Raw genomic sequence first — 23,429 nt, 5'->3', positions numbered from 1 at the left:
CCAGATGCAAATTCCCTATGACCCAAACCACACCCGACCGATCCAGACCATGTCAGGACAAGAAATGAAAAACCTGCCAACATATCTCTACCACCCCCACAGTAGTTACACCCCACAACTGAACCATAACCATTCTTCGATCCTACACCTGCACCTCCAGAAATGTAATATATCTCACCCAGTGCACCAAATGCCCTGATTGAAAATAAGTAGGAGAAACCAAACAACAGCTGCACACCAGAATGAACACACATCAAATATCTATCAAAGACAAGAACACCCAACTACCTGTTGGACACATTTTTCTCAGGAGAATCACTCCCCCTCCGATCTCTGTTCTAATCCTCAAAGGACATAGGCAGGCAAGGCTCTTTGGTGAGATGTGATATCTTTTGTTTTAAATAACACAAATCACACAAATCACCTTTCGTAGATAAGACTACGAACTTCACTTCATCAGCCTACTGGGTACTAGAAATCATGGACTCTGTATAGACATTGGATTTATGACACATTACAACCTGCCTGACCTGACCTGACCTCTTGCATTTTTCCCCTCCACCTTTTCACCCCTCCCCCTTCTCTGCCCTTTTGCTTCCTGATTCCCTACTATTTCCTTTTTATTTATAGTCTCTTTTTTAACTTATTATTATTACCACGGTGGTATTTTCCCTTTGGCCTTTTTTTACCTCTGTTTTTCTTCACCCTCCCTTCCCTGCTTTATCTTTTGTTTTTCTAATTTCTACCCTTTTATATTTTCACTGACATCATGTCACTTTTTTAGTTTTTCTCATTTGTGCTCTCCTGATCTTCAACTATTCCCTTTTTCACAGACAGCTTTTTTTCAACCTTGTTTTTTTTCACTGTTGTCTCCCTCTGACTTTCTTCTGGTGTCTGGAGCTCGCAGGAGCTATTACATTTTACAGGGCATGGACACACATAACACTTGGAACAATTTAAATGCAGTTTGAACTTGAAGCAGACTGACATACAGGCCTATTAAACCAGTTAAAATCTACTTGGAATTGCTCAAAAGCACCCCTGGAAAATTAAGTACTATTTTGAACCAATCCATGAGGAACTGGTTCAGTGTTACATGTGAACACCAAGGGAATTTTTATGTGTTCCCAACACAGCGCTGAGCACTTTTAATTAGCAAGCCACATCAAACGTGTTTTAGTTCAAAGCGTGCCATATCTCTTTTCTCAACACTGTGCCACTAATACATGTGACAGGCAAGGGTGATAGTGCACATCAATTTACATGCTTGACTTGCATCGATTTCCAGTGCATTGGAGCAGGCTCCCCACATGTGTATAAGTGCCCTAAGTGTTTTGTGACATGGGTCCTCCAAGCATGCCACACTGCTTTGCTTCTCACCTTCTTCTCCCCACCCCCACATACACTGCTGCAACTGGCCACTATGGTATGCAACCAGAAATCTACTGTCCCTCCTCCTTCCCTGCCCCTCTCCCCACTCCCCCACCCCTTCTGCTGGCACTTTTTATCTGTGTCAACAGATTGTTCAATAAAAGCTATTTTCCTAACAATTAGATTTGTTTTCATTCATCATCCCCTCCCCTGCCCCCAACCCCCATGAAACAAAAAACAGGCCCACATCCTCCCTGTTCTCTTCCTCTTCCTACATCCCAGTTTCAGAGCCATACAGCTGCACTTCACACAGTCATGAACCAATTCCCCATCAGTGGCATTTAGGTTTAAATGTTATGTGTGTCTACGCCATGTAACCATTATGTCTGCATTAGCCTGTACCAAGATAAAATAGCAAAATGGCTCCAAAGTCAAACCTGTTTCATCCAGGGTCAAAGTTAGGATGATTTAAGCTAGGCAGAAGTAACAGTTGCGGAGTAACAGCTCATGCACAGTTGTGAGGAGTAGCCTCCCGCCCTCCTTTTTTGAAACAGTACAAATGTATGTATGTCCATACTCTTAGTTTACACTAAATTAACTATGATCCTTGACCAATACAGCTATTCTGGCAGGAGTCTAATATACATGTAGCCTTGGCCTAGACCTTCAGAGACTTATGTGCATGCTTAACTTTAAGGAAATGGCTAGTTTTCATGAATTCACTAGACTTCTTAACAAGTATGAAGTTTTATACATGCATATTCTTTGCAGGTTCTGTGGCCTTTGCTAAAAGTGAAATTCCCATTTACATTCCTACTGCCTACTGAAGTTGTTTGCCTTATTCATAAAGCCTGATATAGATCTTCTCTGTAATTTCTACTTGAAAGCCGTTTCATTATGGAAAAACAATATGTTTCTGAGCCTTAGGCAAATGCTATAACATTTAAACTGGATCTCAGCTTTAACTGACTTGCTTACAGACTTTTTGGCTCTGGGCTGCATCAGTCCAGCTAGAATATTATAGCATTCCATGAGTATTCCCTTCCATGAATATTCTCCACTGAGAATTCAGTAACTAAATTCTAGTTATTCCTCCTGTTAAACAGCAAATAATGAAGATGTGCCAAAATATGAGAGCCTTCCAGCCATATGAATATCAAAATATCATGGGGAAGGCGGAAGAGGGGGGAACAGGTGCTTTTTTCAATATAAGCAATCAGAATTGCAATGAGCAATTTTTCTTTGCATTATTTTTTTGATGCAAGTACTATTCCATAGCATTTAATAAGCAAATATAGTCCCTGTATGCCTTCAATTTTAAAAACAGGTATACATTTTAAAAAATAAGCTTTATTCCAAATATTTCTGTTTATTATGCAATCATGATACCACTTTGTTTTCCAGTACACTGTATAACAGAACAGCTTACAACACAAGATGCATCCAGTCTTTGAATTTTGGGCTTATTATATATTTAGAGGTAATTTATGAAGTTTAAAACCGTCCTTCAGATTATTCAGATCTCATTTTGATTCATAACTATTTCTAGTTTTAACAAATGAAAAATGTGTGCAAGTAAACTGGTTAATTTTAGAACAAAGGTTGCTGATATCTTAGCTTAAGGCAGCAAAACTATTAGATAGCAGCTGGGCTTTGATTTTTGTAAGACCTTACATGTCATGTTCAAAGGATAAGTAACATTTTACAGGGACTGTACATTTGGATACAATTCAATTCTTATTACTACTCAGACATATGAAGTCATCTGCCATTGTGATTATTAGCTAACTAGGCCTAGAGATAACAGGATGAAGTTCAATGCAGACAAATACAAGATGCTACACCTCAGGAAAAATCATGAAAGACACAAATACAAAATGGGGGACATCTGGCTGGATGGCAGCTCTATGGAAAAAGACTGGGTAGAACACAGACTCTATATGAATCTGTAATATGAGGCAGCTGCACAAAAGACCAATGCAATTTTGGGTTGCATCATAGAAGCATTAAGTGCAAGACCTCTCTACTCAGTACTGTTTGGGCCCCATCTGGAATACTGTGTGCAGTTCTGAGTTCCACATTTTAAAAAGAACATGAAGTTAGAGAGGGTCCAGAGGTAGGCAACAAAGATGAGCAAGGGCTTGGAAGGCAAGTCCTATGGGGAGATGCTGAAGGAACTAGGCATGGTCAGCTTGAGGAAAAGGCACTTTAGCAGTCTTTAAATACTTGAAGGGCTGCCACAAAGAGGGAAAGCACTTTTTCTCTCTTGCTGAAGAGAAGCAGATGTGAACCAGTAGCTGAGGCTGTAGCAAAGTAAGGTTTGATTGGATATCCAGAAAATCTTCTTCACTCTGAAAGTAGTGAGGCAGTGGAATAGACTGCTTAAGGAAATTGTGGATTCCTCTTTCTGTTATATGGGACTGGGTGCTTTTAATCCTTCCTGGAGACACTGAGTGTTGACTATAGCTAAAGCCAGGGACTTCAACTGGGGTGTGCCGACTCTCCTGCTAGGAGCAAAGCTGGAGGTTCCTGGCTAAAGGGTCTTGCCCCTCTACTCAGGGTCAGACTGATCACCATACTAGGAGTCACAAAGGAATTTTATCCCATGGTCAGATTGGGACATACTATGGTGGGGGGGGGGGTGTTGCCTTCCTCTGCAGCAAGGGGCATGGCCCTCTACACAAGACCTCTTGAGCATATATTGACAACAAATTATAGAACAAGCAGGACATTGGCTTCTCTGCTATACCTGTGGCAGGTTGGGGTGTTAGGGCTTATATTGTGTGAGAGTTAAGGGTAGTTTTATGTAGAGTTTAGATTTTGATAGTATGAAATGGTTTGGATATGGATGATCCTGCTTCAAGCAGGAGGTTGGACTAGATAACCTCTGGAGGTCCCTTTCAGCCCTACTTCTCTATGAGTGCCTGTACACAAGCCAGGAGGCTGCTCTGATAATTACAGCACATTGAAGCAGATTTGATTAATTGAGTCCCCTGGAGCGTGATAATTACCACACACCAGCCAGCCTCTGCATATCATGTATCAGCTTCCCTGCACTTCAAAATGGTGGCAGGGGCACCTTATCTAAAGCTTCTTGAATGAGCTTTAGTTAAAGAGCCCCTGCCACCATTCGGAAGCGTGGGGCTGCTGATACATGTGATGCTCCAGGCACTTTATTAGAGTGGCTCTTGGAGCCACTCTAATTAAAGCACCCCCCCCAGAGCATGTGTAAAAATGCCCTATGACTTCTCTAGGACACTATGATCTGACGTTCAAGTTTACTGAGCAGATTGACATTTAAACAAAGTTACAGAAACTGTGCTCCATATAAAACATTTTCTATATACCACGATACAAGAAAATCATTAAATAGCCCAAGAAACCAGGAGCTGAGCAAATTTCTATTCCTAGGTTGTCAATCATGTGAATAAAAGAAAAGCTTCTGGAAGGTTCCTCAACCTACAGACAAATGAAGTAGACTATCAAGAACGTCTGTTCTTGGCAAAGTGTGTAGCAGAGCTAAATGCAACAAAGATGCCATTATATTATTTCTACCATCTTTCACAGCCCTTTACACAGCGCCTTCTGGGAGCATTTGGACACCTGCGTATATAAAGCAGAAGTGGCAAATCTAATCTTTTCTGACGTGTTACAAAGAGGAATAAAATATTTGTGTTCAGCCCAGTTTTATTATATGATTTTTATCCTATTTCTTTTGCATTTTTGGCACAGTAAAATACCATGTGAGTGTGGAGAAGCAAGAGAAAAGAAAATCAAACACCATGCACTTTTGAGCATCATAATCTTTTAAAATTAATAGTGATGCTAGCATTCAACATTGAATACCAAACTTCATGAGCTATTCTTTCCCATATATAGTGTATCTTGCATCCCATAAATCATCCATGTTATGCTTCTTATTTGGAAAGCAGAATCCTTTTAGGATTTATTTAGATTACTTCAAAGTCTTTCTTCAAAGGCTTATTTCTACATTTCTCTACTTATGGACAGTAGGGAGAAGAGAAGGTGCAGGATGGTCAGAAATCAGAAGCAGATGTACAACTGTTGCTGGCATATTTCCTGAACTCTAAGCCTGCAATCCTAGGTAAATTCCAAGCTCGCTCCAGAAAAAATAACAGAAGGCAAACAGAGAAAGGTTGACCTTACACCAAGATGTTCAACAGAGCTTCCAGGACCAGGCTGGGCTTCCAGGACCAGCCAGTAGTCAAGCTGAGGTATTAACAGTGCTGGAAGGATGGGCTTTATGGCAACCTTATGATTGACACTATCAGTATAGCAAAAGCATAAACTTGACTTAAACAGGAATTCTTTGATTTAGAAGATGATTGTTAAAGAATAATTTGTAACCATTAAAACTGAGCTTCATATTTAATGTGTATATTTCACTTTGCTCTGGCAAGCACTAAGCCACATTATATTAAGAATAAGAAGATCAATGTGGTTGTTTTGCAATTTAAGACTTCTCTATCTTTATCACTAAACATTAATTCAATTTAGGCTACAAACAGATATCAACTTTGTGCCACTATAAACATTTTTATGGAGACACAAAGTGCAAGTAGAGGTCCATGCCCTTTCCTGTGCCACAAAGGCCCAAATTTGTAGCTGCAACAAAAGGTAGCATTAATTTGTGCTGCTGTTTTGCAGTAGATGTTGTGTCCGTTTTAAGGCAGGAAAGTGTGGGCAGGCCAGAGCTCTCCAACTATCATGGGAAGTCTTGAAGAGGCACACCCAGAGATTCCAACTCAGGGCATGCCTCTGCAAACAAGGAAACTCTGGGTTTCCCATGTACCCAAGGAGCATACAGGATCAGGTCCCTGAAGCCCCAGGAGTATCTGCCCAGAGACACACCCCAAGTGCTGTCCCACAAGATCAACAATGAAGTGGATCAGCTATGTGGAAACAAATCCCAGCACAGCTAATCTGTTTCATTTGGCAACATCTGTTTATAGCCTTACTGAAAAGAAGAGAGGGACTTACAATGGCTGGACTGTACTTGAAGGGGGGGTAGATACATAGCTTAAACCTCCACAACTACAAGTGCAGAATATTTAGAAAAAAATAAATTCACCTAAAAATAGCAGAAAAAGAACAGCACATCCCAGTATTGGATAAGTGAGTTTTAATATCATGAGGATAAGAGACCACTGAGTATCTGTGCTACTAATTTAAGAAAAAACTTGGGAGAGGCTGCAAACTATTCATTTACAAATTTCAGAATGATCCAAAATGACACCTTCAAAAGGTGAGCCTGGGAACAAAAATTCAAAAACACAACATTTCTCCACAAGTCTTTGTCCACACCACCAGAAGACAATCTTCTTTTTGAAAGGTATTGATCTTCCACTAATCAAACTATCCTTTTTTCTATGATCTGCCTGTCTGCTACCCTTAGGAATTTCTCTCTTCTCCAATTTCACAGCCTAGAAGGCAGTTATTAGTGCTTGCTGGGCCTGTTTTTCCCCTCAGGCCTGAAGAAAAATGCAATGCATTGGGAAGCTTGTCTAATTTTATCCCAGCCATGCTGTTGGGCCAATAAAAGATAGTCATACATAAGAATCCTTCACTTCCTTTAAACTATTTATAGTGTACAAAGACCCTCTGCATTTTCTGTGCTCTATTCTCCTCTGTTTAAGGTATGGTCAATTCTCCTTAACTCATATAATAAAGGAGGTTATCTGAAAAAGCACTAGCTGCACAAGAGCTTATGTAAGCCCTAATATAGTTACAACTGCAATTTATCGTTTACTCCTATTATTATCAAATTTGCCCTAAAATTAGTTGAATGATTGAATTTAATATTAGAGAGACAGAGTGGCTGAATAGGATAAAGACAGTGATAGTAAGAAATGATAATTTCTATCCCTGTTAGCTTCCAAGGTTTACTGATAAAGTATATGGATTTCTGGTGTTGAAAGAATTCATTTATACATTTGGTTGTTTTTTAAGTTTTGGGGTTTGTTTGTTTGGGGGCGGAGGGGGAAGAGTTCTCCCAGTAAAATACCCTGAGAAATGGGCAAAGCATTGAGGTGAAGCAAGGGAATTTATTTTTATTATTAGTTTTAATCTATAGATGAACCTATGTTGCTTCTGAATAATTCATAATTAATCCTAGGACTTTTAGAGCTTGGGGAATTTAAGTCAGAATAAAATGAAAGGCATGTATCATTTAGGCATTAATTTGTTTTTTTTATATCGTCTGTAAACTTTCTACATCCTGGCTTTATTACTGAGGTTTATCACTGCCATCATCAGAATGTTAGCATTTACAGACCCAGATTCTCTTGCTTGCTTTGTACAACACTGAAAGTCCCCATCAGGGACAAGTCCCCATATTTCACAGATTCCTGTGTAATCTTCTTATTGTCTTGCGTTGTCTCTTTTATGGATTCTTATTACCAAAAACTATGAACGGGAACTCAGACTTGAAATAGATTATACCACAACAGCAGTCAAAACAAGATCTGTCTACTCAAATTTATTGTGATGGGCTAGCTACATAGAGTCCTTCCTCAAAACTGTCACTAAACATGGGTAGTACAAATATATTTTCACTATATTCACTACTTTCAGTTAATTACCATCTTGTCTGTTAACTTGCTGCTGACAGCCTTCTTGCTTCTGGGCATAAACTTTGAATTATTAAGATTTCTTATTTCTTTGTATTTTCCATTATGTGACATTACTGCAAAGAAAGTAAAATTTTCACAAAAATTAAATACAAATAGAAATAACCAAGGAAGACATTGGATTTAGAATGTATATAATCTGAGGTTCTGCCCTAGAGAATTCTTATTGTTGTACCTTTTAGTCCTTACACAAATATAATATAAAAAACCTCACAAAGGCACCACAGATATATAAAAACCTATAATTAGGCAGAGCTTATATGTTGTTGCATACATTTATTAACCCTTCCTTGTTTCTTCTGGTTTCTGAGACACAGGCCTCTAGCAGATATTACATTTTATGTAATTGATTGTACAAGAAAATTATGATATGGTAAAACAGCAAACTGTATTAAACGGAACATCTTTGTGGTTGGTTTCTATCACTCCAATTTGAATGTGTGACATGTAGGTCTGTAGCAGTCTGATATTGAGGAGCAGCTCCCCCTGCCAGTACGTCCAAAGAACATGGTTCACATTATTTAAAGCTCGAAGGGATAAGGAGCCTGAGTTGAGGAAAGTCTCCCCAGTATCAGACTTCCTCCTTTCCTGAATAGTTAAACTCATGAAACCCAGCAAGTGAAATCAATTCCTTCATGCTGTTCTGCATAAAATACCTGTAAAGGGCCAGGCACCCAGGGTAAATGGCGCAGCAGGGCAGCTAGGCAGAAAGGAATCCATTGCTGCATGGTGGACTGCAGCAGCATGCCTTTCAACTTGCTGGCATCCAGACCTTTAGGCTAGGGACAGACATTCAAAAAGCCCAATGAATTCAGGTTAGCAGGTTAGTCTAAGCTGTGCAACTTAAACTGATTAATAACTGGACAGACATTCTCTGTTAAATCAGAAAATGCAGCTACATGCCTGCATTGGCTCAAGCCAGAAGCTGGGAGGGCACTAGAGCATACCTGCCGGCCACTGCCAAAGGGAAGGGAAGAGACACCTCACACCCCTCCATGCTGAAGTGGAGGGGTGTGTGGCCAGGCACAAACCATGGGAGGCCAGCCACCAGGTTGGGGGTGGGGAGAAAGAGAGGGCCAGCTGTTGCCAGACTGAGGAGTGGGGATGGGGAGAAAGTCCTTTCTCTGAAGCACTCATGTACTGAACAGCAATTTGCAAAGCATACAACAGGGAACTACCAAAAATCTTTGCCTAAGCTCAGATACAACCCAGTAAAACACAGTATACACAGCTTAGTCTAACTTAAAATGTAAACCAGAAAGACAGGAATTAATTTTACTAATCCTGAAGGCAAAGTGTCTCCTTACAGCCAGGCATTCAGAAAGGCTTTGTTTACATATGCCCACCTTTTATACGTTCTACTTTATAATGTAAATGTAGCTCTTTGCATTCTTTGGTGAAGCTGCCTCCAACTTCCCTTAATTACATGTCCATTATTTGTGATGATTGTCAGGTCTTTGTCAACACTTCCCACCTCTCAGTCTGGTCCTGCAGGTCTTAGCTCTGGGTTCACAGGTGCAAGGCTTGGATCTGCACACAGGGGACTAGCTTGCCTCTCTCCCCAACCCCAGGACATGCTGTGGAATTAATCCCCTCCCTGCCTGACTGCAGGCAAGCCACAGAGAGCAGCCAAACCCCCAGGGGTTCCGGGGGAGAGAGGGAACAAAGGAAGTAATTAAAGCCATCCCTGCCTGCTGCAGCAAGCCATGGAGGTGCAGCCTCTGCTGGCAAACCCCAGCTGTGGTCCCCAGGGTTTGCCAGTGGATGGAGGGGGGGGGTAGGAAAGGGGACAAAGGGAGGAATTTGCCTCAGGGGCCATGTTAGGCCAGCCTCTGGCCACACCCTGCCCCTGCTCTGGCTACAGAGCCCAGCTCACTGGAGCACAGCTCCACCCAGCCCAGAGACCATGCCAGGATGCTGGGGGAGTCTGGTTCAACTTAAACCAGCAAGGGGTTTGGTACAGACATTGCATAAACTGGTTTGAGCCAAATCAGTTAAGTCTAATACCATTTCAACCAGATTTATCTCAAACCAGTTTCAGCCATTTTCAAACTGATTTATGTGCACCAAATGTATATAGGTTTTAACCAGTTTCTGATCCCTTGAACTGGTTTGTGTGTAATGTCTGTCCCTAGGCTTAAAAGTGTGGGCTCCCTAGACATGACCAATTTAATGGAGCTGCAGGAATTATTGCACTGGGAACCAGTCAAACTAACATCAAGAACAAGGATATCCATTTTTTGGCAGATGTCGGAAGAGGAGGCCATGGGTATCTAGGGATGTATCCTGGAACAGATTTGCTTGTATATATTCAAAACTGAGACATATTTGGGCTTTCCTATTCAGTCATTACTGCTGTGGCCATGTTCAAAAGGTTAATGTATAGTTATATTTAGAAAAATGAGCATTGGTAACATAGAGATTCTTGCATATTTTTGTTGTTGTTTTGACAAATTAATTTTGAGTGAGGTGGGTGGGTGATAGGTGAAAGAAGAAGAATCTGGAAAAAATATTTAGAGACTTAAAATTGAATGGAAATGGAAATAATTATTTTTCCTAGCCTAAGAAGGTATCATTTATGCCTAGCAGTTTAATATTACATCCACTGAAATCAAGGCAAATCTCATAGTTGTCAAAAGAACAGGAATGTAATTCTATGTAAAGTAAAATTAGCCAAATGTGAATTTTTTTTTCATTTTGAGAATAAAAATAGAATGTTTGATCTTCAAACTGGGCTAAGTTTATCTGCTTAGCTTATTATGATGTGTGTATTTTGCTTGATGTCTTTGGTCTCTGCTTGATTTTGTGAGACAACAAGAAAATACCTGCCAAGTATGCTCTTAATCATCACACACTGTAATTACATCTGTAGGATGCCAAATTGCTTCTTGAGTTAAAAACTGCTTTCTTTTATAATTGCTGCACTTACAGAATTAAAATGCAGCAATATATTTCAGCAGAATGAGTTTAGGAAGCCAAAGATATACTATAAATATTAAATTAATCCTTGTAAAACAGAAGAAACAAGGCTGAAGTTCCATTAGTTTATCATTTCTTGATTGTAGTTGACAGTTTGACATGTGTTAATAACCTGTAAAGATTGTACTAATCAAAGTCAGTTTACATTTGACATCCAAACATTTTTAGTCTCCCACATCATGCCAACATCTAACATCCAAAGATTTGCTCTGCAGTCAGGATAGTAAGGTTAGCTTCATGAAGAAAATTGACATGAAATTAATTTGCTATTTATTGTTTATTTCATGCCTCTGCCCACCCACCTGCCCTATCACTTACCCTCTGGCTTTGGCACAGCTCTGGCCCTGTTCCAGCCTGGTTGCTCTGGTGGTGGTGGCAGCAGCTTCAGCCTGAACTCCAGGGCATGGATGGAAATTCCACTACTGTAATAGCTGTTACTGGACTGGGCTGGGGTTGGAGCAAGTATGTGGTCTGTGCCCCAAGCTAGAGCAGAACTGAAACCCTACCAACGTGGTATGGTAAGTAGTAGGGTGGAGAAAATGCAGAGACAGTGGGGAGGGCAGATGTGGCAGGGCAAGATCATGGAGGAGCAGACAGAAGTAATGATCCTACCCCTCTGCCACCTTGTACTTGAATCTAAGATGACAGGCTCCCCTCTCCCCCATGTTAAATGTGGGGAAAAAACTCATCTTGGATTCCATTGAATTCAGTATTTAGGCAACAACCTTATTCTGTTGCACTTGGAGAAGCCTCTTTCTCTCTTTTTTTTTTTGCCTTGTCTATCCAGTTTTGCTTATAATGGAACATCAGATTTATTCACTAGGGTATATTACCATTGACTTCTGCAATCTGTACCGTAGATGTATTCTATTATGGTACAAAATGTACAGCAAACTATTCATATGAAATATACTTCTCCAGCCTTTTAAAAACTAGTTGTGTTTAATAGGTCAGCTAAACTGCTTAAAGTAAATGCAAAGGGATTAACAAGTAATAACAAGTGAGTAATAAGTTGGCTATAATCTAAACTTATCTAAACTCATGCCACATTGCATTTTAAAGTGGTGACTCAAGCATTAACCAGCCAAAATCATGAGAAAGTTACCTTGGAAAACTGAGGAATGGTCAAAGGTCAGGTCAAAAATCCTGCTAGAAATCCGAATAGAGAATATCTGAACAACCAAACCACACAATGTTATCCAGAATTCTGCTCTAGAAATTTTGCAAATCAATTATATGGCAACCATAGTATTAACAACTGTGATCAAATACATACCTTGATTATAAGGATGTTGGCAAACCAAACAGTCTGTGCAAGTTTTCTTGGGGGATGAACTAACCCTATGGATATGGAATGCAGCGAAGCAGACGTATTCACGTAAAAACCTGTTCTAGAGATGCTAATGTTAATGTTACACAGAAAAAAAAAATACAGGCTCTACTAAACAAGACTGAAAGCTTGGAAAACAGATCAATGCACTCTAAGCTCCTTTTCTGTGGCTTTTCAGAGTATGTGGTAAAATGAGATTCTATAGAAAATACTCTTTTTACAAGAGCCATTACAAGTGACTGAAAAGCTTAATTTAGATAAAGAATGTGCAGAAGGGCATTTAGCTATAGAAAACAGACTCAGATTCATTATTTTATATTCAAAGCTTGGAGAAGAGAATCATTGCTCATGGTTTGCTTACTTCCAAACATCTAGCCATTTTTATGATGATCTGATTATTGCCATTAGTCATATTTATTACATTAATATCTAAAGAACAGATACAAATGAAACCCCATTTTACAAAGCTCTGTACAAACAGAGTCCCTTCTTGAAGAGTGTCCAGTCTAAACAGGCAAGATAGGTGAAGTGGGAGAAAGAGCAGAACACAAAAATATAATGAGGCATGTGACAGTACAACACCACATAAGCACCACTATTTGGAGAGGGGAATGGCCATTAGGAAATGATAAGATAAATGGAAAGAAAGGAGAAGGGAAAAAGAGCATAGGGAATAGGGCAAGGTAAGAGTTTAAGGGGAAAGTGTAAAATGAAGCAGAGTTGAAGAGATTGTGTGGGAAAGTCTGATACAGATTTGAAGAAAATAGCACAGGGTAGAGAAAATCTAGTCAAAACCATGGACATTCAGAGAAGTTTCAGAAGATCCCTGCTTTATCTGCTTCTATTGTTGTTCTTATTAGTTGGAGCTTCTGGGTGGTTCCTTTCTGCAGGTACTTCCTACATCCACCTAAGTAGGGCAGGACCACCTGGGTCTCTCTTGCATAGTTCTAAGCCCATTCTTCATAACAGGAATTTTTGCTTGTTTCTAGAAACTAACACTAACAACTTCAGGGACCATAACTACTGATTTGAAGTCCTAGAATGGAATAAGCACACAGTCTTGTGTAGAACTAAAATAACAGACCTGGCTAACTTCGAAGACGTACATATTAGTACAATTAACCAACAAAGATATACTCCCAGTACTTTGGCTGCATTACAAATTTAAGCAAGAAGGGGAAATAAGGGAGATGGCAAATGTGAATATGTACACAGTACAATTAAAAATAGAAATGAAAGAAGAGTAGTTTGAAAGTTCACTAAAAAAATCATGAGGAAACAACCTTCCTATATGCTTCAGAGGAGAAAAGGTAATTGTGACAGAGCATCTTTGGGTGCCTGTCGTGATATGGGCGAGAGTAGCTATCAGCTGGCAGGTGTGAACTGGAATAATGAGCCACTCACATGACTGCAGGAGGGCCCTGAGATTGGAGGTGGAGCAGAGCAGCCTCCATTTCAGACCCAGGCCCTCAGGGCCAAGCCAGCAGTCTGCTGCTGGCAGGTGAAAGAGCAATGCCTTGCTGAGCAGCTGCTTGGAACATCTAGGAAGTAAGGGCAGGCGCGATGGGGATGGTAGGAGGCTTCTGGTCCTTGGTGTGACTGCAAACCGCACCCTGACAGGGAAGAGTGGGCTGGTGGGGTTGTCCATGGCAGGACAGTTCCCCAGAAATGTCAGACCAGTCACCTCCTTGCTGAAAGCTGGGTAGGGGCACTTTACAACCCAGCCCCCACTACCCAGTGGGTAACAGTGAAAGCAATGGGGCCAGACATGCCTACTGAGAGGCACCTGAGCCCATGGGGGTGTAAGATCCTGAGGACAGTGAGGTACAGGCATGCCATACCCAGAGAAAGGCACCTAAGCTCAGGGGGTGTATGACCCCAAAACCCTAGTGTAGGGGGCAAGAATGATGAGTTACTCAAAGAGGGACTTGGGTCAGAGCTCCATCCAGGGCCAGATGAATTGGCTGGTCACTGTTCAGATGAGGGTCATGGGAGAGGCCTGAAAGGCTATGCCTTTCAGGGAGAAGTATGAGTAGGCAAACCTAATGGGCAAAGCAGTCACACAAGGATGCAGGGCAGTTTGGGTGTGGCTCAGTGAGAAGCAGCATGTAAGAGGCCCTGTGAGAGATGGCAGAGCGCAAGAGGCCCCAGTATGAATGAGGCCCAATGGGGCGGAGTGAAAGGACGAATGAGGCCTAGCAAAGGGCTGAGTTTGGCCTGGCCATGAGCCCAAGCAAAGAGCTACTCTGAGATGCCATTTGCAAGGCATGGGACACTAAGGGGAGGTTGAAATTGTGTGAGAGCCCCCTGGCATCGAGGTATTTAATGGGTAGTCTCCCGCTTATTCCAACAGATTGATTCCCAACAAGACACGGCAGATGAGGCTGGGCAGACTGCCCTAGATGAAGTGGTGGGCTGGTATGGTGACCAACAGAAGGTGCCCTAATCACAGTAATCTTTTACAGGCTACTTTTGAAATATTAACGTGAGATTAAGGTTGACAAGACTGGTAAGAGTGAGTTTAAAATAGGGAATGGAGGGAGGAGGCTGGGACAGATTAGTTTGGTAGGTCTTGGCAAAAAGGAAGTGTACAATTATGAAAATGAGGATGTAACAGTTATGAAAATGAGGATGTAAACAGCAGAGGGTATAAAGATAAGCAACAAGTTTCATATAGATGAAAACAGTAGTCAGGTAGGTGATAGAGTTAGTGAAAAGACTGTATCTAATTCACTAAGAAATGACTAAAAAAAAATATGATGTTGAGACCAGGCAACAAAATGGAAGAACTGTTTCTATTGATACAGGACATAATACAAGATAAATTAGAAACCATAGAATCATGCAATCATAACTAGATAAGAATTATATAAGAGTATGCACTGTTCAGCAAAGATAAATATAAGAGTTATGATGATGGGGTACCATTGTGCAGTACTGTAGACCGTAAAGAAACATGGCTAACTCTGAAGGTTCACCACTGCACCCCGCTCTTCAACAGGGAAGCTCACCTGCCAGTGGTTCCAGTTCCCTGAAGCCAAAGCTGCCTAGGTCTCCTGGGGTGTCTAAGGTATGGCTAGAGCCCTGGGCTGACAGGGGACACCCAAGCAGAACAGGTGAGGAAAGGGAGAGACCTGCCAGTGTCCCTAGCTGAACCCAACACTCAGTACAGTTGCTCACCACAGCCTCCAGCTAGCCATAGGCATAGCTCTGGGGCTTTGCTTCCCCCACTGGGGCAGCAGAGGAAAGTAATGTCAGCTGGCAGGATCCAGAGGAAATCCCCTGTTGGAGAGGAGAGGGGATGGGAGGGGAGGTGCAACAAATTGGAGATGGGAGGGGAGGTGCCCAGAACAGGGTGGGGAAGTAGGCAGGGCAGGGGTTTATACCTGCTATAGGGACTCAAAAAGATTCCTGGAAGCTGCCACCATGACAAATCTCACAGCACAGGGCAGCGGGGGCAGAGGTTATGTGGCTGCAGCCACCAATGATCTCACCTAACCCCCCCTCCCCCTGTTTTGAAATCTAGATCTGCCTTTGGGGCTAGCACAAATAAAACAGAATTGGTTTGGGACAAACTTACTTTGGAAGGGCAGCAAAAGAGTTTGTATTTTGATATCACTAAAGATCTGTAATAGACTCTGCAAGTCAAATCTAAATATTGAGGGAGAGGGAATTGCTGGGGAATGTGTTGTTATTGAAGACCAACTTTGCTGATATAGATTAAAAATCAAATGCTACTAATAATGATAAGAGCAAATTGACATTTTTTTTCCTTTTTCATAGAACCAGAGGACTTTGGGACACAGAAGCTTGTCAGAGAAAATCTTGAATGAAATTATTGCAAATTGGTTTAATATAAAATTATATTGAAGAATAAACAGAAGTTGCATGGTGATTCCGATTTGCTGTTTCAAAAAGATAGACTTTGAATAATTTAGGCCACATCTAAGCAGGAAACTTATTGTGCCTGACAGCAACACCCTGAGGCATGTCATCTTGTTCTAGGCAGGTTGAATCCTAAACTGGAAGTAATGTAGCCATGTTTGCTTAGCACTGTAGATAGGCTAATTAGTACAAGATGAGCTAACTGGCATTGGGATTTAACAGTGTTAATTAATTTGCCTGAAGTGTCATAGGACTATACCTGCACTGCTTTTGGTTTAAGATGGTGGCTGTCAACTTTATTGGACTCAAGCCATTCCTCTAACTTTCGTAAATTCAAAAACTAATTTAAACATTACAGTGTTCACCTCAATGTAGAGGGGTGGGCAGCGGGGGTGGAAGATAACAGGCAGAAACAAACTTGAGCCAGTGCTTATCTATTTATCTTCTCACAGATTTCTTATCTCCTCACATCCCATGACACTCTGTTTGAGAATCACTTGTTTATAAGGTAGCCTATGCAGAGCTGTGGTGTATATGTTTGATAGTATTTAAATATGCTCTAATGACACAGACAGAAGTGATAATTTTCACCAATCTGGCCACAGAAAGTGACCAAGCACCAAGTACATGGCTGAAGACCGCTTAAAAATGGCCAATTGGGTGAAAATCTGATCTTTCATTGCATGAGGGCTCAGAGGAAGATTTTCAAAACAGAGCATCTTTTGCAACTTCTGTCTGTGCTGTTAAAGAGTTAGTGAAGTTACTGAACTGAAAAGCCCAAAGATTCAGTTGCAAATGACATGCAGACAAGGCGACCCTAGGAGCAGATCTCTTCCCCCTGCAGAACCGAGTCACACAGCAGAGAAGCAGCATACAGCTGTTTCCCTGCAAGCCGGGCTCTGAAACACCAACATTTTCCGAAACATTTCCAAAACGTTACAGATGCCTTGTTGCATTTCAGACATGCTTCTTATCCTTTAGTTTTGATTCATATTCAGCATTTTGGGCACCAAAAAAGCCTCCAAAATGAAACAGCTGCCAAAATTTTGCACAGCCCTAGCAAGAAGGTATATTGATTAAAAAAGACAAAGAAAGAAGTGGTACTACTGTGCAATAGTGCATGGGGTCAAAATGAAAGATGTTCTAAATATGGTCCAAAATACAATTAATATCTTGCTCAGCTTCTCATAATACCTAAGTAAGAACAAAATTAAGGTACAATATGTTCCTGATAAATTGGAAAAATGGTCCGAAGTAAATAGGGTAAGATTCAATACTGACAAAGATTAAAATCAAATTCACAAACACAATTTGGATAATCACTGGAAAGGGAATAATAGTACAGAAAATGAACTAAGAGTTATTGTGAACCCACAGGATGATGAGTCAACAGTGTAATACTGTTGCAAAAAAATAAAAATAAATAAAAAAACCCAAAAACTAATGACATACTGAAATGTACTAATGAGAGTATCATATGCAAGTCACTCTATTCAGCACTGGTGAATGATATCTTTATTATTGTATCCAGCTTGGGGCATGATTTTTTTTAGTTATCTACAAATTAGAAAGAGTCCACAGGAGAACAATAAAAATGATTAAAGGTCTAGAAAATATGAAATAAGTAATTGTTGGGAAAATTAGGATTATTTAGCCTAGAGAAGGAAAAACAGAAAAGCTTCACATTCAGAAAGGATTTTTTGGTAAAAACAATGATGATCAATTGTTTTCAGGGGGGCAATCCCCCCAAAGAAGGCAGCTGGGGCGGGGGGGGGTCATAAATTCTAAAACAAAAGAAAACAAAAAAAGGAGACAAGTTATTTTAGGAATTTTTCAACTCTCAGATGATAAAGTACTTGAACACTTTACATGGAGAGGTTGTAGAATCTCCATCAATGGAAGTCTTAAGAACACGTTGAGCAAACATGTTTCTGAGACTGTCTAGATGGGGATGATCCTGCTTTGAGCAAAGAGTTGGACTTAATGACCTCTTGAGGTGCCTTCTAGCCCTAATTTGATGTTATACAATTTTTCTAAGTAGGATGATTCAGAAAATAATGCATCTATCTTAAAAGAAATTAAAATAGCCCAGTTTGTTTAACATACAAAAACCAAGGCTGACACAGGATGATTATTGCCTATAAATACATGAAGGGCCTAAACACCAGTAAGGGGAACAGTTACTTAAGTAAAGTACAATATATTTGGAACAAACCAAATGGGTTTAAACTGCCCCTTGATTATATTTAAACTGGAAGTTAGAAGAGTAGGGGAATGAAGTTCTGGGCTAGCTGTCAAAGGCTCTCCTGAATCCATCTAATGTGGGTAACATACTAAGTCCTGTAACTCAATGGCACATAAGGGCCCGATGGAACTAGTTTTACATCTGCTGCTTCACCAGCCTGACTAACCAGGCACTCATTTAAAGCTGGGATGACTGGATGGCTTTTAGCATAAATCTGGAGCCATGATAAAATGCTTTAACCACTCTACCAGCAACAGCAGGAGTTTTGACCACAAAACCCCAAACAAACAAAAAACAAAACAACCCCCCCCCCACCTAACTTAAAATTTGAGTATTATCAGTTTTTAGAAAGGATTAAATATCATGGTAACCAGCAATCGCTAGGAAGTAGTCTTGGTGACCCAGGAAGTCCGTTACAAGTCTTGCATTCTATGTTCCTATAATATTTCATAGACTTCATCGACATTAGGGCTGGAAGGGACCTCGGGAGATCATCGAGTCCAGGCCCCCGCCCAAAGGGCAGGAAGTCAGCTGGGGTCATAGGATCCCAGCAAGATAAGCATCCAATTTACTCTTGAAGGTGTTCAATGTAGGTGCTTGAACCACCTCCGATGGCAGGCTATTCCAGACCTGGGGGCTTGGACACTAAAAAAATTCTTCCTTATGTCCAGCCTGAAACCCTCTTGCAGTAGTTTATAACCATTCAACCTTGTCATCACTTGGGGCGCTCTGGTGAACAAACATTCCCCCAGATACTGATGGTAACCCCTGATAAACTTATAGGTGGCCATCAGATCACCCCTGAGCCTGCGCTTTTCCAAGCTAAAGGGCCCCATGGCTCTCAGCCTGTTGTCGTAAGGTCTGTTTTCCTGACCTCTGATCATGCATGCAGCTCTTCTTTGGACTCTCTCAAGCTTCTCCACATCCTTTTTGAATTGTGGGGCCCAAAACTGGACACAGTACTCCAGCTGTGGCCTCACCAAGGCCAAGTCCAAGGGTAGAATGATGTCCCGGGATTTGCTTGAGAAGCTTCTATGGATGCAAGCCAGCATTTTAGTCACTTTACTAGCCACAGCATCGCATTGAACGCTCATCTTCATCTTGTGGTCAATGATGACCCCCAAGTCTCTTTCTTCCATAGTGTTAACCAGCGTAGCACTGCTGAGCCTATAAGGATGCTGCAGGTTTTTCTTCCCAAGGTGGAGAACCTTGCATTTTTCAGTGTTAAACACCATCAGGTTCTTGTCTGCCCATTGGCTGAGCCTGTCCAAGTCAGCCTGGATCACACTCCTGTCTTCAGGTGTGGATGCTTTGCCCCAAAGTTTGGTGTTATCAGCGAACTTGGCCAGTCCACTTCTGACTCCAATGTTCATATCATTGATGAAGATGTTGAACAATATGGGTCCAAGGACAGAGCCTTGGGGGACCCCACTGGTCACAAGACACCATGACGAGTGACTTCCATCAATTACTACTCTCTGGGTCTGATCACACGGAGCCAATTTCCCAGCCAGCAGATCGTGGTGGACCCAAGGCCACAATTGGCCAGTTTCACCAAGAGGTCATCATGGGATGCCAGAGCGAAGGCTTTTTTGAAGTCAAGATATATGAAATCAGTCTCTTCTCCCTTGTCCAGGTGATAGGTCACCTGGTCATAGAAGGAAATGAGATTGGTCAAGCAAGACCTATCTGCAACAAACCCATGCTGGCTATCCCTCAGGATGTTGGCATTGACCTGTCCCTTAAGGATGGCCTCTTTAATAAACTTTTCTAAGATCTTCCCCGGGATAGAAGTCAGGCTGATGGGCCTATAGTCAGCCAGATCCACCTTCCTCCCTTTCTTGAAGACAGGCACCACATAGGCCTTCTTCCAGTCTTCAGGCACTACCCAGAGCACCAGGAGTTCTCAAAGATCCATGCCAGAGGCTGGGCTACGATGCTTGCCAGCTCCTTGAGTACCCTGGGGTGCAGATTGTCAGGGCCAGCTGACTTGAAAGTATTCAAGCTTCCAAGGTGTTCCTTCATGAGGTCAGCATTGATGGAAGGCAGGGGATCTCCCTCACCCAGACCTCCCTGTCCTATAGCGAGCATAGGCGTCCCATGGGACAGATGAAAGACCGACGCAAAGTTTAATAGGTTGGCTTTTTCCCGGGTGTCAGTTGTTGGACCCCTGCTGAACCAGATGGGACGTTGCACTCGCTTTTCCTCCGGCTCCCCACATACCCGAGAAAGGATTTTTTTTTATTGTCCTTGATTCTCGAAGCTAGTTGGAGTTCAGTTGCATATTAGCAAGAGATTGGTTCAATGTTTATATTAGGCATGGTTGCTCTGTCCAGAATTAATAACAGAAAACATTTATAGCTCAGTTTATTACATTCATGTTTTCATCTTCAATTATGATAGTAAAACATGAGATTACTCTTTAACCGGAATGGAGATTAATCACCAGATGATACTGCCTTCCTGTTCTCAACCCAATGTACATAATTAGAAAAAAAGTCCTACCCTTTTCCCTCTTCCACTTCCCAACTCTTCCTTGAAAGAAATCTATGTCCTTCATAGATTTTTTTTTCCTGTAAGCTGTACAAAGACCAGCAGCAGTAATTATTTTTCCCCCTCCCACTTCCTCATTTTCATTTTCTTTTGGCTGGTTCTGAGTTAAAATGTTAAGAAATCATAATTATTCATTCACGCCCTGTCCACAGTCCTAAATGGCTTGAAGCTTAACATTGCAATTTAATTGGATAAGCAATTAATCCCACAAAGTTACCTACTGCTTTATTTATTTTTAATTATACAACTGAGAGATAAAGAGAAGCATTCATAAAAATGCTTTAAAAAAATCTTAAGAGAAAAAGTGATGCCTCATAAAATCATAGAAAGTTAAGGTTACAAGGAACCTCAGAAGATCATCTAGTCCAACCCCCTGCTCAAAGCAGGAACATCCCTAACTAGATCATCAAGACTTTCTCTAGCTGGTTCTGAAAACCTCCAAGAATGAAGATTCTGCCATCTCTCCGAGTAACCTGTTCCAGTGTTTTACTACCCTCCTAGCAAGAAAATTCTTCCTAATATCTAACTTAAGCTTCCCTTGCTGCAACTTGAGAGTGTTGCTCCTTGTTCTATCATCTGCCACCACTGAGAAAGTTTAGCTCTATCCTCTTTTGAATCCCGCCTTCAGGTAGTTGAAGGCTGCTATTAAATACCCTCTGTCTTCTCTTCTCTAAACTAAATAAGCCACGTTCCCTCAGTCTTTCCTCAGAAGTCATGTCCCCCAGCCCTCTCAACAGTTTAGTCACCCTCAGCTGGACTCTCTTCAATTTGTCCACGTCCTTTCTGTAGTGGGGGGCCCAAAACTGAACACAGTACTCCAAACGTGGCCTCACCAGTGCTAAATAGAGGGGAATAATTACTTCCCTTGACCTACTGGCAACACTCCTACCAATGCAGCCCAGTATGCCGTTAGCCTTCTTGGCAACAAGGGCACACTGTTGACTCATAGCCAGCTTATTGTCCACTGTAACCCCTAGGTCCTTTTCTGCAGAGCTACTGCCCAGCCAGTCAGTCCCCAGCCTGTGCTGGTACATGGGATTGGTCCATCCTAAGTGCAGGACTTTGTCCTTGTTGAACCTCATGAGATTGCTTTTGGCCCAGTCTTCCAATTTGTCTATGTCACTCTGAACCCTAGCCCTACCCTCCAGCATATCTACTACTTCCCACAGCTTGGTGTCATCTGCAAACTTGCTGAGGGTACATAATTACTCATTTTGTTTCCATTTAGCACCTTCAAACTCATGCTGAGTGTCTGCAAGTGAAACTTTTCTCCCATATGAATGTATTGTTAAGCAGCTCAGGTCCCAGGAATATGCATTTGTAAAACTTATTAATATCAGACACTAGGAGTGTAAAATGCTATGTTTTGAAAGAACGGGTTTGCCTTGTCATATTAGGGCTTAAATAGGAAATTAGCAGTGAAATGAGTTTTCTTTATCTGCATAAATTAATTCCATAAATATAAGGGAAGTAGATCTACAATTTGTAAAATTAAAATACCGATTTAAGAATCAAAGTTAAAACTGCATAATGGGTAAAAAACAACACTCCACCTCCCCCCCCCGCACATTCGCATTCAGTAAAAGCAATTAAGCAAAGAACATTCAAAATTAAGAAACAAGAAAATATTTTGCAAAACAAAGAGTTGTGTAAAGTGGTGAGGATGATGCTTATTCTTTTCATGGTACAGATGATGCCAACATTTTTAGTACTTCTCCAAGCACATCATAGAATCAAAAAATGGATAATGACCTCAAAATTAAAGGTCCTTAATCTTTTTAATCCTGCCTTGTTTATATATGATCAGGTTTACTCAAAGTTTTCATCTAAGCTTTCCTTTACCTTTTAGTTATTCTTTCATTTACAGAAAGATTTATGGAGAGAACAAATCTAGGAGAATTCTCCCTATTTATTTAAATGTGTCTATGCAGCAAAAGTGTCATTTGAAATAGATAAACACAAAGCTAAGTCTGTTAAAGCTACATCCATTAAACAACTTAGGCCTGTTTCATGTACCTGCTCTGATTTTTAAATAAAGGGCTTTAGAATAGACCTCCAGGCTGTGGGTCCTAACTGGTCTCCTAGTCAAGCTGGGCTAGCCCCAGAGAACAGTAAGATTTAAGTCATACCCATCCCCTCAGCATTTCCTTGTTGGCTGACTCCTCACACAGCATGGTTACCTCAAGTTATGTCTCTGTCCCCATGGACAGAGGTGTTGCAACACTGTTTCAGCCTGTGGGGTAAGAATTAAACTGACCACAGGAAAACAGAAGTGTGGTTGAGGAAAGGAGATAGAGGCAGAGGAGTCTTTCCTGCTCAGACCCTTCTCACTTGAGAGGAAGCTGCCACAGCTGCTGCTTAACAGTATGTGCTGGGCTTGTAGCCATGCATAGGACTTGGCAGCATGAGCTATGGG

Source organism: Crocodylus siamensis, chromosome 2, assembly GCF_052110815.1.
Source record: "Crocodylus siamensis isolate JL-2025a chromosome 2, ASM5211081v1, whole genome shotgun sequence".
NCBI classification, from domain to species: Eukaryota; Metazoa; Chordata; order Crocodylia; family Crocodylidae; genus Crocodylus; species Crocodylus siamensis.
The sequence above is the reverse complement of the archived record's forward strand: the minus strand, read 5'-3'. Positions refer to the sequence as shown.